Source organism: Martes martes, assembly GCF_963455335.1.
Source record: "Martes martes genome assembly, chromosome: 7".
Classification (NCBI taxonomy): Eukaryota; Metazoa; Chordata; class Mammalia; order Carnivora; family Mustelidae; genus Martes; species Martes martes.
Window position 1 is genome coordinate 35,519,862 of NC_137894.1, and position 17,069 is coordinate 35,536,930.

General features: G+C 37.2%; 1 protein-coding gene across 1 annotated transcript in view; it reads left to right on the forward strand.

Moving 5' to 3' along the window:
• The window catches only part of UNC13C (unc-13 homolog C), a gene marked incomplete at both ends in the record, with an annotated part of 558,183 nt that overhangs the window by 217,087 nt on the left and 324,027 nt on the right, over positions 1 to 17,069 (forward strand). The gene's annotated exons all lie outside the window — the stretch shown is intronic.

The window sequence follows — 17,069 nt, forward strand, 5'->3', positions numbered from 1 at the left end:
TTTTCTTTCTAAAGACAAAAGATGACTTTCCAATTGGCATTTGATAGAAATGGAAATTCCAAACCCTGAGTCCTTTCTTTTTCTTCCCTCCTTTCTATGCTGATGGTGTAAACAAGGATCTTATTAACATACCAAGTGAGCAAACCCAAAACATACAGCTTGTTTGGAGATTAGGCAATAGTGAATAAGAAATAGAGAGCTTTTGTTTGTATGGGCTGATGAAGAGTGTGTTCAGAAATAGGTTTGGAAAATCAGTTGGGACCAAATAACGGGATGCCATAGAATGAGTTTGGATAGTTCCTCCCTTTCACTGTTGGAAGAAACTATTTTAGCCTCCATTTGTTTGTTAACTGAAGACAAGAAATCCATTGGTAGTCATAAATCCAAATCTCTAAACCAGTCAAATAAATGAATCAAGCGGGATAAGGGCAACAAAAAAAAGGACAGGACTATGGCAAACGTAGAGCAAGCAACTTGGAAAAATACAGCTTCAATGGCCGCGTATTCATGCAGATGTAATGAAGCTAGAGCCCACAGATTCTCAGGAGAAACTGTAAGTTTGAAAATTTAAAATCAGGTTTATTGAAGTAAAATTGGCAAAATGTAAGCCTACGTATTTAAGTGTACTGTTTGTTAAATTTTGACTTGCATATACCTTAATGGCATATACCTCAATGAAGCCATCACCACAGACAATATAATGAACATATACCTCGCCCCATACTCATGCCCCAGGAAAACCGTCCCTCCTTAACTCCCTCCATGGCAAGGCAATCACTGATCTCCTTTATGAGGCTGTAGAATGCTCTGCATTTTGCATTTTGTGACTTTTATACAGAGTATGCATTATGCATTCTTCTTTTGTAGGGTTTGATTGACTCAGTGTAATTATTTTGAAATCCATCGATGTTGTAGGATTCGTTTCTTTTTCTTGCTGCATAGCATTTCATTGTAATAAAATATCAAAGTTTATTTATGCATTTAACTTTTGAGGGGCATTTGGTTTGTTTCTAGTTTTTAGCTATTAAAAATAAAGCCGTTTGAAAAAAAATAAAGCTGCTTGGAAGCTTATAAACTATGTCTATACAAATATTTTTATGCATTTCTCTTGAATAAATACCTAGAGTTGAATAGATGGGACATCTATTATGAATATATGTAATTTTTAAGATAATTTTTCCAAGTGGTTATACCATTTTAAATTTCTATCACCAATGTATGGGAGCTCCAGGTCGTTACACCCTTCTAACACTTTGTAAGGTCAATCTTTTAGATTTTTGCAAGCCTTCTGTATGTGTAGTGTAGTGGTATCTTATGGTGGTTGTATTTTGCACTTCTCCGATGACTAGTGGTTTCAAGCGTCTTTCATGTGCTGTCCATGTATCTTTTTTAGTTAAGTTTTTAGTTTGCTCATTTTTACTGTTTTTCTATTTTGTATTTGTGCAAGTTTTTTTTTTAATAGTTTTATATTTTACATTTAGGTCCATCATACATTTTTTAGGTAATTTTCTAATGTGGTGGAAGTTATAGACCTAGGTTCATTATTTTGCATATGGATATCCAGTGGTTCCTGCACCATTTCTTGAAAGCACCATCATTTCTTTACTAAATGGCTTTTGCACATTTAATAAAATTCACCCATCCCTGGATGTGTTGATCCGTTTCTAGATTGTTCTGTTCTATTTACCTGTTTATCCATCTGAATGCCTGTACCACACGGTCTAGATTACTGCAGTTTTACTTTAAAATCAGTCTTACAATCAGTGTTAGTCCTTCAACTTTTAATTTTTTCAGTTATCTATCTTAGAGCCTTTGAGTTATTTCCAAATGAGCTTTAGAATCTGCTATCCTTCTTCACACAAAAAGAAACCTGATACAATTGTGATTGTCTTATTGCTCTGGCTAAGATTTCCGATATGACACGAAGGAGAAGTGACACAGGTGCAACTCCTGGCCTTGTTCACGGTCTCAGACAGAACACGTGGTTTTTTTTGATTAACGACGAGCTTAGCTTTACGCTCTTTGTAGATGCCCTTTATGCAGTTGAGGCAGTCATCTTCTGTCTCTGATATGTGGAGAGTTTCGATCAGAAACAGATGTTGTAGTTTGTCTAGTGCTTCTACTGCATTTTTGGGATGTTCATAGGATTCTGAATGCCATTTAAAAAAAAAAAACTTGGAAGATATTTTTCACCATAGATCAAGGTATTTTTCATCATCTTCGCGTTTACATGCTTTTCTTATTCTTGGTGAGAAAACCATTGTTGCCCTCATCTTTGCTCCCCTGTGCATGTCTTTTTTTTTTTTTTTTTTTTTTTTAAAGATTTTATTTATTTATTTGACAGACAGATCACAAGTAGGCAGACAGAGAGAGAAGGGAGGAAGCAGGCTCCCCGCTGAGCAGAGAGCCCGATGCGGGGCTCGATCCCAGGACACTGGGATCATGACCCCAGGACACTGGGATCATGACCTGAGCCGAAGGCAGAGGCTTTAACCCACTGAGCCACCCAGGCGCCCCTCCCCTGTGCATGTCTTTTTCCTCCTGAGTTGCTATTAAAAGACCACGTTTTCTTTACTCGGTTGCACAATATGGTAGTGTCGTACCATGGTGTGGTTTTATCTTTCTGGTGCGTGGGGTTTATTAAATCAATTGGGACCGTGAGTCTGCAGTTTTTTTCAAACTTGCAAACATTTTGGCTATTTCTGTAAACATTTTTTCGCCCTCTACCTTTTGGAGATTCCCCTTAGAAAATATATTAGGCCTTTTGAAGTTGTCCTACAACCGCTGATGGAAAGTTTATCTTTTCTCTTTCTCTCTCTTTTTCCTTTTCTTCTGCGTTTCACTTTGGATTATTTTTATTGCTATGTGTTTACATTTGCTCACCTTTTCTTTGGTCATGTCTAATCTACTATTAATCCAAGCCACTGTATTTTTCTTTTTCTTTTTTAAAATTTTTATTTATTTTTTAAATTTCTTTTCATTGTTCCAGAATTCATTGTTTATGTACCACACCCAGTGTTCCATGCAATCCATGCCCTCCATAATACCTACCACCAGGCTTCACCCAACCCCCCGTTCCCTGCCCCTCCAAAACCCTCAGGTTGTTTTTCAGAGTCCATAGTCTCTCATGGTTCGTCTCCCCCTCCGAATTCCCCCAACTCCCTTCTCCTCTCCATCTCCCCATGTCCTCCATATTATTTCTTATGCTCCACAAATAAGTGAAACCATATGATAATTGACTCTCTCTGCTTGACTTATTTCACTCAGCATAATCTCTTCCAGTCCCCTCCATGTTGATACAGATTTGGCTATTCATCCTTTTTGATGGAGGCATAAAACTCCATTATGTATATGGACCGCATCTTCTTTATCTATTCGTCTGTTGAAGAGAATCTTGGTTCTTTCCACAGTTTGGTGACTGTGGCCATTGCTGCTATAAACATTGGGGTACCGATGGCCCTTCTTTTCACTACATCTGTATCTTTGGGGTAAATACCCAGTGCCACTGTATTGTTCATCTCAGATATTTCAGTTTCCATCTCAGGAAATTCAGGTTGGGTCTTTATATCTTCCATGGCTCTACTTAACTTTTTTTAGGTAAGACTTTATTTTCTTAGAGAAATTTTAAGTTCACAGAGAAATTGAGGGGAGGATACAGTGATTTCCCAGGTACCTTCTGCCCCCACATATCCATTGCCTCCCCTTATTACTAACACTCCCCCATCCACCAAAGTGGTATATTTTTTTACAATTGGCAAACCTACGTTGACACATCATTATCACCCAAAGACCACATTTACATTATGGTTCACTGCTGGCGGCTTATATTTTATGGGTTTGGACAAATATATCATGATGTGTGTCCATCATCATGATATCATACAGAGGACTTTGTCTTAAAAATCCCATGTTCCGCCTTTCATCCCCACCTCCCTGAATATCTTTTTACTCTCTGCATAGTTGTGTGTTTTGTTTTTTTTTTTTTGAAGAAGTTCCTAGGGTTGGAATCATACAGTGTATGACCTTTACATGTTGGCTTTTTTCACTTAGTAATATGCAGTTAAGTTTACTCTGTGTCTTTTATGTGGCTGGATAGTTCATTTCTTTTTCACACTGAATAATAATCCATTGCCCAGATGTGTCACAGTTTGTTTATCCATTGACCTACCAAAGAACATCTTGGTTGCTTCCAAGTTTTGTCAATTATGAATAAAGCTGTTATAAACATCCATATGCAAGTTTTTGTGTGAACATAAGTTATCAATTTCTTTGGGTCAATGCCAAGAAATGTAATCACTGAATTGTATGGTAAAAGTGTATTTCGTTTTGTAGGGAGCAGTCAAACTGTCTTTTAAAGTGACTGTACCAGTTTGCATTCCCACCAGCAATGAATGAAAGTTCCTGTCGCTCTGAATCCTCCGTAGCATTTGGTGTTGTCTGTGTTCAAGAGTTTGGCCATTCCAGAAGGGGATAGTGGGATAGTGTTGTTTTAATTGACATTTCCCTGATGACATCTAAGTAGCATCTTTTCAAATGCTTACTCACCATCTGTCTATCTTCTTTGGCGAGGTTTTAAGAAGAATTTTTTAAGGTTTTTTTTTTTTTAATGTTGAATTTTAAAAGTCTTTTAACTGTTTTGGATACTAGTCCTTGATCACCTGTGCCTTTTGAAAATATTTTCTCCCCATCTGTGACTTGTCTTCTTATTCCCTTGACACTTTCTCTACCTCCCTTTTTGAACACATGCAAAACATATCACTCTTTTGATGTCCTTGACTGCCAATTCTAAATCGGTGTCAGTTTTTACTGATCAGTTTTTTTTTCCTTGTTATGTGTCTTATTTTTCTGCTACTTCAGATGCCTGGTAATTTTATACTGAGTGCCAGACACTGTAAATATTATCTTGCTGGGTGATGGATATTATTGGCATCCTATAAACACTACTGAACTTTACTTTGAGACATAGTTAAGTCACATAGAAACAATTTGGTTTTTTGGATGCTGCTTTTAGAATCTGTTAGGTGGAAATGAAATAGTGCTCAGCTTTGGGCTAATTATTCCTCAGTACTGAAGCAAGACTCTGCCAAGTACTCTGCCTACTGACTCATGAAATGATCAATTTTTTCAAGGCTCCCAGATAGAAACAAGCGTTATTCTGGTCTGGGTGAGTGCAGCACACTGTTTGACCTCATCTCTTTGATGTATCTTTTTTTTTTTTTTAAGATTTTTTAATTTATTTATTTGAGAGAGAATGTGAGAGAGCACGTGAGACATGGGAGGGTTAGAGGGAGAAGCAGGCTCCCCATTGAGTAGGGAGTCCGATGGGGGACTTGATCCCAGGAGCCCGGGATCATGACCTGAGCTGAAGACAGTTGCTTAACCAACTGAGCCACCCAGGCACCCCCTTTGATGCGTCTTAACCATTGGGTAGTTTCAGTGTGTTTACCATGGGTAGTAACCATTGGTTAGCCAGTGTTAACCATTGGGTAGTTTCAGTGTGTGCAGTTACCATGACTCACTGGATTGCTCAAGGGGAACCCTCTGCAGATTGTCAAAGTTTTCCTTCTGTTCAGTTCTCTTCTTTTTGACATGCCTGTGGCCTTTAGCTACCTTGGTGTTCCCAGATTCTTGGGCTCAGAGAATCTGGTAGACTCCACTTGAGTTCCTTCTCCTTGTACAGTAACCAGAAAACTATCTCCATGCAGTCAGCTGAAGTCATCATAAGACTCACCTTGTTTGTTTTATGTTTCCTTGGGATCACTGTCCTTCTTTTTTTTTTTTTTTAATTTATTTAACAGACAGAGACCACAAGTCAGCAGAGAGGCAGAAAGAGAGAGAGAGAGAGAGAGGGAAGCAGGCTCCCTGCTGAGCAGAGAGCCCGATGCGGGGCTCGATCCCAAGACCCTGGGATCATGACCTGAGCTGAAGGTAGAGGCCTTAATCCACTGAGCCACCCAGGCGCCCGATCACTGTCCTTCTTTGACAGATCTCCAATATATTGAAAACCTTAGACTTTGTTCACTTTTTGATTTTTCATGTGGGAGAGTATGTCCAGTCTGTTATTCCCTCTTGACTACAATTAGAAAGTCTGAAAATCTCAATTTAATTGATAAGCAAAGTGAAATAGTATAAGAACCAACACAAGGCATGTCAAACAACATCTGAATTCTAGACATATTTGATCCACAGGTTGTCTGTTACATGTGTGAAATAAAGCATTCATCCAAAGGAACACAGTAGCAGAAATACTTATTCTAATATTTTAATCCTTCAGAGGGTTCCCTTGAGAAATCAGCTGAATAATGATAAGTACAGGGATGTGGGGAAACTACCCAAGAATACGGTAGGCGTCACCAAAAGACCTAGGTATAACAGTGTCTGTTGCTCATCGAGGTCAGGAATAGTGTTTGTTCCCACCAAACAAAGTAGAAGGCCTCATAACTGATGGGACAGGTACACGGAAGAGTATACTGGAACGGATGCTTAAGATATGAATTATCTATATTTTGGGGCAGTTTTCCTATAATTTACTGTATGCCTTATTTTTGAGAGGAAGCATTATCTACAATGGCTATAACAATATATCTATGTTTAAAGCAACACTCTTTTTTCAAGGAAGAAAAAATTCAAATTCAAACCCATTCCGCCCTGCTATTTATGTAATACGTACATAATTTGCACAATTTTTTCACAATATTTTTTTTAGTTTACTGACAAAATATGTGTGAATGTTAAGTTACGCTCACACGTATTTTCTATTTGTCCCCTCTAGAATACCAAAACCAATGCCTAAATTTTCAACAGTGACTCTTTTTGTTGCCAGTTTCTAGAACTCTACAATTCTGTTCTTAATACTGAGGTTCTACATTACTGGTTCCAAAAACACTGTTTTGGATCTGCCTGTGCATACTTCCATTTTACCATGAAATGGCATGAGAGTTGCAAATTTATCTTCTTTTGTAAGGTTTTTTGTTGTTGTTGCTGTTGTGAGGGGTAGCAGGTGAAAATGAGTTCATAGTGAATTTCTGTGCAGATTTTGAAAAATGCATACATGTCATAGATGAGCTCATGCATGCCTCCCACCAGCTTGACAGTTCTGCCCTGTGAGCTGGAGTGTAAAATGGTATCCTGGCATTTTGAAAATAAGATATCTTATTAATAGTATGACTATTGTTTGCATTTGGGGGAGTTAAATTCTGAGGTTTGGTTTTTCCAATATGAAAAATTGAGATTGTTAAATTGAGATAATGTATATAGGTATACATTAGATATCTATATATATAATATAATGTAATATAACAGAATTGTTATATTGAGATAGTGTATATAGATTTCATGGCAGTTGGTAAGCATTAAAAATGGCAATATTATTGGGCACCTGGATGGCTCAGTGGTTTAAAGCCTCTGCCTTCTGCTCAGGTCATGATCCCAGGGTCCTGGGAATGAGCCCCACATCGGGCTCTCTGCTCAGCAGGGAGCCTGCTTACTCCTCTCTCTGCCTGCCTTTCTGCCTACTTGTGATCTCTGTCTGTCAAATAAAATCTTTTTTAAAAATGGCAGTATTATCAATAATTATTATTATTAGCATTTGTAACATGATGACATTCTTTGTGGTAAGATTCAGGACTTCACAGCAAAGATGGCAGTAGTGTTTGCATTTTAAAAAAAAATGTTCTAATCTCAATAGTGAGGCCGAGAAAAGACTAATGAACAAGGTGCTATAAAAGGAAAGTATTGCCGAAATAAGAATTACAGAACTGAAATTGGCGTAGGATCTGAGAGACTGTTTTATTCAACTCCCTCATTTTACTGGTGACACTTGAATCTCACAGGCAGGTTATAGCAGAGCCACGACTACAAAGCAGTTCCCTGTTCTGAAGCTAAGAAGATGCAAGTAAAAATAAAGAAGGATGTTTTTTCCAACACCTAAACTATTGTCTTAGGAAAACTGCTTTGACCTGAAAAAAACAAACAAACAAAAAAAAAAACACCAAACCAGACAGTTCCAAAGCTGGTAAAATGAAAATGCAAATGAAGAAAATTTTTAAAAGTTTTTTGAAAGCTTAATAATTCCCCCATTAATGACAATTTGATACCCTCCAGAGATTAATGCTAAGTCATTTCACTTTTAATTTTACCTCTCTTACCATGAGTTGAAAAAAAGAAGTTTGAAATTTTCATCTTAAAAAGACCAAGATGTTGTATGATTTTAAGAATGAGACACTCTAGAGAGTGTTGGCCCAGAACAGAGGCATGACTATTGGCTCTTTGGCAGAAATATGGGTTAGGAAGGGTTGTAAACACACATAATTTTTAAAGCATCGTATGGGTATGTATTAAGGTATTGAAAGTGCTTTGAAACGATAAAGTATGACATAAATCAAAGGCACTGGTTATCTTTGTTCTTTGTTCCTGCTAAGTTGTATATTTGATCATTTCATAATTAATTATGACATTTGATTTTATTTGCCTATACTATAGTTAATGAAATGTTTTATGCTTGTCATAAATCATTGCCTCAGGAGGAAAAGGAGTAAGTTTTTTCCAGTGGGTTTTAGAGAGAAAATGGTGGTATGGTCTATTTGAATAAGAAATTTTGGAGTTACGAGGCTTGCATTTATGTTACTTAGATACTGTCCTTTCCAGAAGACTCTATAGTTGATGGTTGGTGCTTTGTTTTTGCTAACTTATGAAATAAAACTTAATGCTGTTTCCCTCTTTGAGGGAAGCTGGCAGGCATGTATTATTTTTTTATATCTATTATTTATTTTTTTGAGTTTTTACTTAAATTCTAGTTAATGTGCAATATAATATTAATTTCAAAACAGTGTACAGTATAGTGATTCAACACTTCCATAAAACACCTAGTGCTCATGATAGCAAGTGTCCTCCTTAATCCCTATCACCTATTTCATCCATCCCTCCACCCACCTCCCCTCTGGTAACCATCACTGTGTTCCGTGTAGTTAAAAGTCTGTTTCTTAGATTGTCTGTCTGTCTGTCTGTCTCTCTTCATTTGTTCATTTGTTTCTTAAATTCCACCTATGTGTGGAATCATATGGTATTCATCTTTTTCTGACTTATTTTGCTTACTATATTACTTATGAGCTCCATCCATGTCATTGCAAATGGCAAGATTCATTCTTTTTTATGACTGAATAATATTCCTGTGTGTGTGTGTGTGTGTGTGTGTGTGTGTGTGTGTGTACACATCTTTATCCATTCACCAATTGGTGAACACTTGGGCTATTTCCATAATTTGGAGATTGTAGACAATGCTCCTGTAAACATCAGGGTCCATGTACCCTTTTGAATTAGTATTTTTGTAGTCTTTTGGTAAATTCCTAGTAGTACAGTTCCTGGATCATAGGGTAGTTCTATTTTTTAACTTCTTGAGGAAACTCCTGTTTCCTACTGTTTTCCAGAGTGGCTGCACCAGTTTGCATTCCCACCAACAGTGCAAGACGGTTCCTCTTGTTATATTTTTAATTTGTATTAAAGAATTATTTTAATAACAAGGTCTAGTCAACACAATGCCTGTGGTAGGAATAGGCACAGCAGTGGTGTTTAAACACCTTACCTAAATGACTAGACAATCACCTCCACTTGTTCAGTGGGTATCAATTAAATTCTACCCACATTTCCTGAGTCCCCATTTCATGCAAATCTCTGTACTTACAAGGTCCATAGAAATACTAACTTGAAAAGTGACTTCATGTTATTACCAAAGAGCTGTTGATCTACTAGTTTATAGACTTGAGTTCCAAAAATTTTCTGGATTAACATGCTCCTTGACCTCAAGAAAACCCTTTAGCCCCTGTAAATCTATCTCACAGTGGGCAGTGTGGGGGAAAAAAAAATTACTTCCCACCTTGACACAATAAGATTTTTGACAAGAGACAATGAACATGCAAACTCTTAAGATGTGAGCATTAGAAACTCCTAAAGCTGTTGTTTATAGAAGCATAATTGCTTTGGCCATCTACAAGAATGTCAGCCATGTTTAATTCACAATCAACCAAATGTGTGGAACACAGAGTGCCTCAGGCCCGTGGCTCTCCACCGTGCCCTGTGCCGCTACGCTGAGGACCGAGCAGGAATTAAGCATAAACTAAGCTTTATAGGAGATAGCTTATTTAAATACTGCAATTGAATACAAATAGCTCTATAGCATGGCAGATTAATATTTTAAAATGACAGCCTGAATGTAATCAGTGATTTGATTTATTGTCTAGATTACTAGCACAGGCCTTTTTGGGGCTACACAGGAAGGGAGCATTTCCTCAGTTGTCTGAGCTAGCTTACAACGATGGTATTAGCATCAGGAAGTCATTTGTCAGGAAGATTGTTCCACAATTGTCTAAAGCAAGGAGTTTAGTCACACTTTATGGGCTTGGAAATTTGTTTACTAATCATTGTCTACATTGTGAATATGCCTGGCACTGGGGAGACATGACAACCAGTACTGCCTTTCACTTAGTAAATGAGATTGAGCCATTACCCATCCACGCACAGCAGAGCCAGTAGAATACTTTATGTTATCACTGCTTCACTCCAGAAACAAAGGGATTTGTAATAAGGAGAGGAAAGGTATGTGGAAAGAGATCTGGACTGAATTCACTAAACTTAGAGTCCCCAAAGAGAACTGTTTGCCAGTCAACAAACCGTAAGCTTTCAGATCAGGACAGATCCTTGGAGAAGGCATTGTGATGTTCCACTGACCAAGATACAGAAGGCCTTGTACTTCGTTTCAAACCGAGGATTAAATAGAATTCAAACCCAATCCCCCAAATCTTGAGGAAGCAGTTGGATTACGAACAACAAACCCTTGGGGCAATGAGGACTATTCTGTAAGGATGCTTCTTGGTGGGAAGATAAAGAACTCCCTTGCACTTAAATTGGACCATGGAAAAGGGATTTTTACTTGGACACAGAATGCTTTTGCAGGAAACCAGGAAAAAGCAAGTAAGAACTACAAAATGGCAGAAATTATTATGCCCTTTGATTCCTCTCTATTTTTCTTTGACAGTTTGTTCATCTGTATCTGTTTTTCTCTATCTCTACTTCTTTTTTTTTTTTTTTAAAGAGTTTACTTATTTATTTGACAGGCAGAGATCACAAGTAGGCAGAGAGGCAGGCAGAGAGAGAGAGGAAGGCAAGCAGGCTCCCTGCTGAGCAGAGAGCCCGATGCGGGGCTCAATCCCAGGACCCTAAGATCATGACCTGAGCTGAAGGCAGAGGCTTTAACCCACTGAGCCGCCCAGGTGCCCCTCTCTGTCTCTACTTCTTATTTCTCCTCTCCCTCTATTTCTCCTATCACTTGGTCCCTCCTGCCCTCGACCCATGGCTCTTTCTTCTTCCCTCTTTCCTCTGTACTCTGGTTTGATTGCTGGTCACTACTCAGTAGCTGTTTGTATCGTCAGTGTCTGTGTGGTCCATAATAGCCTCGGTCCTGTGACTATATGTCTTTCAACTCTAGCATTGACAGATTTCTGCTAGGAAGGTTCTTTGCATTTTAACCAATTAATCCGATTCATTTTTATGAAATACGAGGCTGTGGTAAGAGCACCTTACATCCATCAGTTGTGCTGTGTATGAGGAACAGAGAGGAGGGAAATCCTAGTGGTCTGTTGGTAACTGATTTGGCCCCGTAGGTCGAAGCAGTTACCCCTGAGTGGAATATATCTAGTCAAGACACTATAACTATCTGGATCTGTCAAGGGTTTTCAAGACCCAAATACAACAATTCTAATCAATCTCTGTTTAGTTCATCCTCCAACCTCTTGGTTATACCCCATGTGTGGACCAACCATTTTGAAGGCAGGAAAAGAAGAGCAACATGTTAGTCCTATATATAGCCAGACTGAAAGTTGGCAGATCTCCACTGGCCTGGAAAAAATAAAGTGTAAAATCTATTTTCTGGGTTTTGTTTTGTTTTGTTTTGTTTTTTTCCCCAGTACCAGCACTGATAATCTTTAGAGAAATAATTCATTCATGAGGCACTCTTGTAGGTTCTACAGACACTGAGGTAAATATGAAAGATGATTGCTCCCCTTTACAGAGTTTGTTTGTTTGTTTCCTAATTGGGGTGGAGATGGTGCTAAGCCTTCAATTATCAGCTGGGGAGGAAGAGCCAATCCCCAGATGTTAGGGGAAATGGGCAATTCTGCCTGGTGCTGTCATTGTGGCTGGGCTTGACAATAAGACAGTTAGTTATTTCTGAGTAAAGATTGTTTATTTTTTTAAATTTATCTATTTGAAAGAGAGAGCACAAGCAGGGGGAGCAGCAGGCAGAAGGAGAAGCAGGCTGTCCATTGAGCAAGGAGCCCCAATGCGGGACTCAATCCCAGGACCCTGGGATCATGACCAGAGCTGAAGGCAGATGCTTAACCCAGTGACCACCCAGGCATCCCACAAATAAAGGGTGTTTAAAGCATGTTAATATTTGACAGCTGAGCAAAAGAAATTCTAGCTAGGCAAGTGCCTTGTTGAAGAAATATAAATGTCTAGGAAGGAAAGTCTAAAACCCAAGTCATTGCAAATCTCATAGGCACTGAAATTTGTGCAGCTATTTACAGTAACTCAATTCCTGTCACAGGTATAATACTCCATAGTGCTTTACAAAGCATTGTTGTTGTCGTTTACAGATGAGAAAGCTAAAGCTCAGGGAGGTCTTCGATAGAATGTTTCTGAAGAATTCTTTCAATAAGTGAAGTAAAAGAAGCAGAACTCATTTTCTTCTTTTACCACAGTAAAGTCCTTTCCACACTATTTCATGCACCCACTAGTGCCATGTGTTCAAACCAGCCACCCAAAGAGAACCATGGAGAAGTCCGTACAGAAAACCCCACATGAGTAAAAGGTTAAACGGAGAGATATGGAAGCTATTGGGGGGGGGGGGGAACAGCTGAAATTGAACTTCTAGAAGTGAAACATAAAATATGTAAAATGAAAAGCACATTGATTAGGAATGACAGATTGGATATCGCAGAAGAAAAGATTAATAAAGACATAATAATAGAAAAAATATGGAACATAGACATTTTTTTTTTTTAATAGAGCAATGAGACCACTTCAAGCACCCAAAACCAAGTAATTGATGTCTTCTAAAGGACAAAAGGGAAGAATAGGCACAGAAAAAAATATAAAATATTTGAGTAGATAATAGCTAATTTTTTTCAAGTTCAATCAAAATTGGCAACACATAGACTCAAGAAGCTTAACCTCAAGCATAAGAAAATGGAAAAAAATTACACCCAGGTACATCATCATCACCTTGTTCAAAACCAGGGAAGAAGAGAAAATCTTGAAAGCTTCCAGAGAAAAAAGATACACACTAATATAGAGTAAGAAAAATAAAGATGGCAGCCAGCTTTTCATAAGAAATGATTCTAGCAATAATAAAGTAGGACAACATCTTTAAATTATTGAAACAAAAACTGTCAAACTCGAATTCTATACTCAGGGAAAATGCTTTTCAAAATTAAAGGCTACAAAATAATTTTTTAACAAAATAATTTTTAAGTCAAAATAAAGGCTGTTTCGGACTTAAGCTAAAAGAATTCCTTTCTTTCCAACCTGTACTATAAGAAATGCTAATGAAAGTCCTTTATGCAGAGGAAAAGTGATACCAGATTAAAAATGTAAGTTCATTTAAATGCATAAAAAGAAATGAAGAACATTGGCAATACTAACTGCATTGACAAATATAATGAACAATTAAGTTATTTTGATTTATTTGAAAGATTACTGAATATTTGAACACAATAACAACTAGTCCTTGCTTATGTAATAATCAAAACAAAATGATTGCAGAAAGGTCTGGAGGACACAACTAGAAACATGCTATTGTCAGATTCTTATACTGTACATAAAAGGATATCATATTGTTTGTAGATTATGGTAATTTAAAGATGTTTACTATAAAAGATGTGTACTATAAACTCCAACCACTAAAAAGAGAACAAAAATATTATAGCTATACTTCACCAAAATAGATCAGTTTTAATTATAAAAAAATAATAAATCCAAAACAGAAAAAAAAAAAAGGGAAAGGAGCGTTAAAAAAGTGGGGAAATTAAAAAAAATAGTAAAGATGTTAGAAACTTCAATATGTCAGTGATCACATTCATTGTAAAAAACCTAAACACCAGGTTTAAAAGACAGAGATTATCATATTGAACAAAAAAAACCCCCAATACCAACAATATCTGACCTGTGGGAAATACATTTTATTTTATTTTATTTATTTATTTTTTACTTTTATTTATTTATTTGACAGAGATCACCCGCAGGCAGAGAGACAGGCAGAGAGAGAGGACGAAGCAGGCTCCCTGCTGAGCAGAGAGCCTGATGTGGGGCTCGATCCCAGGACCCTGAGATCATGACCTGAGCTGAAGGCAGAGGCTTAACCCACTGAGCCACCCAGGTGCCCCCAAGAAATACATTTAAAATATAAGAAGATACAAATATGTTTATTGCTTGTAGGTCTGCTACTTAGAACACTTCACCCAAAAACAACAGAGTACACATTAATTTGAAATTCACAGAACATTTACATGGATAGCTAAGTAACATGAAAATATGTTCAACATCATTAACCATTCAGGAAGGCAAAACTACAATGAAACACCATTCTGTAATTAGTAGAAGGGTGAGTTCTTTGTCTCTTTTTTGCTCTCTGCATTTATTTCTTGGACCAATCAACTATTACAATTACATCTGATTTACTTTGAGTTGTATCTCATTTTGTTATTTTAGTAGTAGCTTTAGGGTGTATAGTATATATTTTGAAATTATCACAGTGAATTTAGCAGTGATATTGTACTTCATAGTATAAAAACTTTATAATTGTATACTTTCAATTGTCTCCCTTAGATTTATGCTTTTGTTGCTAATACTTGGCAAGGAACTCTATGGCAGGTGAGAATATAAGATGGTACAACTGCTTGAGTAAACCGCTGGTTTCTTAAAAAGAAAACGTACTTGTATGAAGATTTATACACAGATATTTATAGCAGATTGCTTTGTAATAGATAAAGACTAAACACCCAAATGCTGTGACATTTGATAGACAAATTGTGACATATGCAGAATACTAAAAGCAAATGGTGTACACAACATGAATAGATCTCAAGCTAACTAAGTGAAGGAATTGAAGTGTACAGTTTGATTCCATTTATATAAAATTATAGAAAAAGCAATAGTGAACTAAAATGTAAGACGTCAGATCAGCAGTTGCCTGGGGAGCAGGACAGGGAAAGGGTAAGAGAAAGTGATTATAAGAAGTCCAAGAAAACGTCTGGAGGTGATGGATATGTTAATTACATAGATTGTGGTGGTGGTTACATGGATGAATATGTGTGCTCAGACCTGGTAAATTGCACATTTTAAATATATACAGATAATTGTATGCTGGTTATACCTCAATTAACTAAGTAAAAAGTCACTGACAAACATTAATCTCGTCACTCTATTAACAGTACTACATTAATGATGCATTTACATGTTACAAATTCATGATACAGAACTGTTCTTCTAGGAGGAGGAGTTTGGTGGTGGTGATGAGGACCACAACAGGGGTGATCTCCGTCACTACCACCCTCGCGATCTGGCAGTTTATCGTTCAAGGGTTCTACACATCTAACAGCATTTAAGTTCTAGAAGAAATTCAGTGTCATATGCATTTGTATCTTTACATTTACAGCTGAAAAAAAGGAGTCTCAGACTTTCCTGAAGTTTCATGTTGTGCAGCCAAAACCCCAAGGTCTGCCACCTTCTCTAAGTACTTGACTCTCTCACTAGAGGTTTCTGGAGGGGCCAATTAGTACATAATACCATTGTAAATGTTTCAGAGCTTATTGATTGCTATATAGAAAGTAATTACTCAAAAGAATGTGACATCTTAGACACATCTACTTCCACTGATGTTTTTTTCCCCCAGTAGTTATACAGCATTTTAGATCACTTCTGTTTTGGTCCATAATGATTTTCATGTCTTTAATGTACATTAGGGTTGTCTTGCCACCTAAGTTTTGAGCTTTTTGAGGGAAAGACCCTCCTAAAATAATGTCAGGTACAAAATAAGCCTAAAAATATACACAATTATTTTCAAGTGATAATTTCCAAGGTTAATTGCTTACCTATGAAAGTGTCTTTTATTTTTCATTTCCAGTATTGATTAACACTAATTTCTCCCTTCTTACTATTCCTTCAATGCCATTTTTTCCCCAAAGAAATTCCAAAGATCTTTCTTCTCTGTGTATGCCACTTGAGCATCTTTTGATGAATTCGATCATTTAGTGCTTTATTAGCTTCTGCGGTATCTGTTTTCCTGCCTGATGAAAATTCTACAGATGACTTTAATCTTCATGATAGGGTTGTTTTTTTTGTTTTTTGTTTTTTGTTGTTTTTTTTTTCCCTTTCGGTTATATCTCCACCTGACAAACTTTGCTGCTTTTGATTAGAGTCGGACCTGAAGGAATGAAAAGGACACAATGTATTTTGATTTGGTTAAAGCACTGAAATAAGCAGTGAAAGTAACTCTTGAGCTTTTACTATGACTAGATCATGTCATCCTTTTTCATTCTGTCCACACAGAACTAAAGATAAAACACAGGTCAGGTCAGTCAAATTTAGTAAATCTTGAAGATCTCCATGGGTTTCTCAACTTCACTGTTAAATTCCTTGGTACTTAATCTCTTTTTTAAGATTTTATTTATTTTCTTAGAGAGAGAGAGTGCAAGGGAGAGAGAGAGATAACAGTGGGGGAGGAGAGGGAGAAGAAGGATCCCCACCGAGCAGGGAGCCAATGTGGGTCTTGAACCCAGGACCCTGAGATCATGACCTGAGCCGAAGGCAGATGCTTAATTGACTGAGCCACCCAGGCATCCCCCAAATGGAATTTCTTGTACATGCCAAGTATAAACTAGGACACAAACAAAATTTGATTATGTTAAACTGGTTATTACTAGGTTGAGTCATATGAAATTGCCAATATTCAACTCTGCTGACCTATAGAAATGGCAACTTCATGTGATTCAATTTAAAGTAATATCCTCTATTAAAAT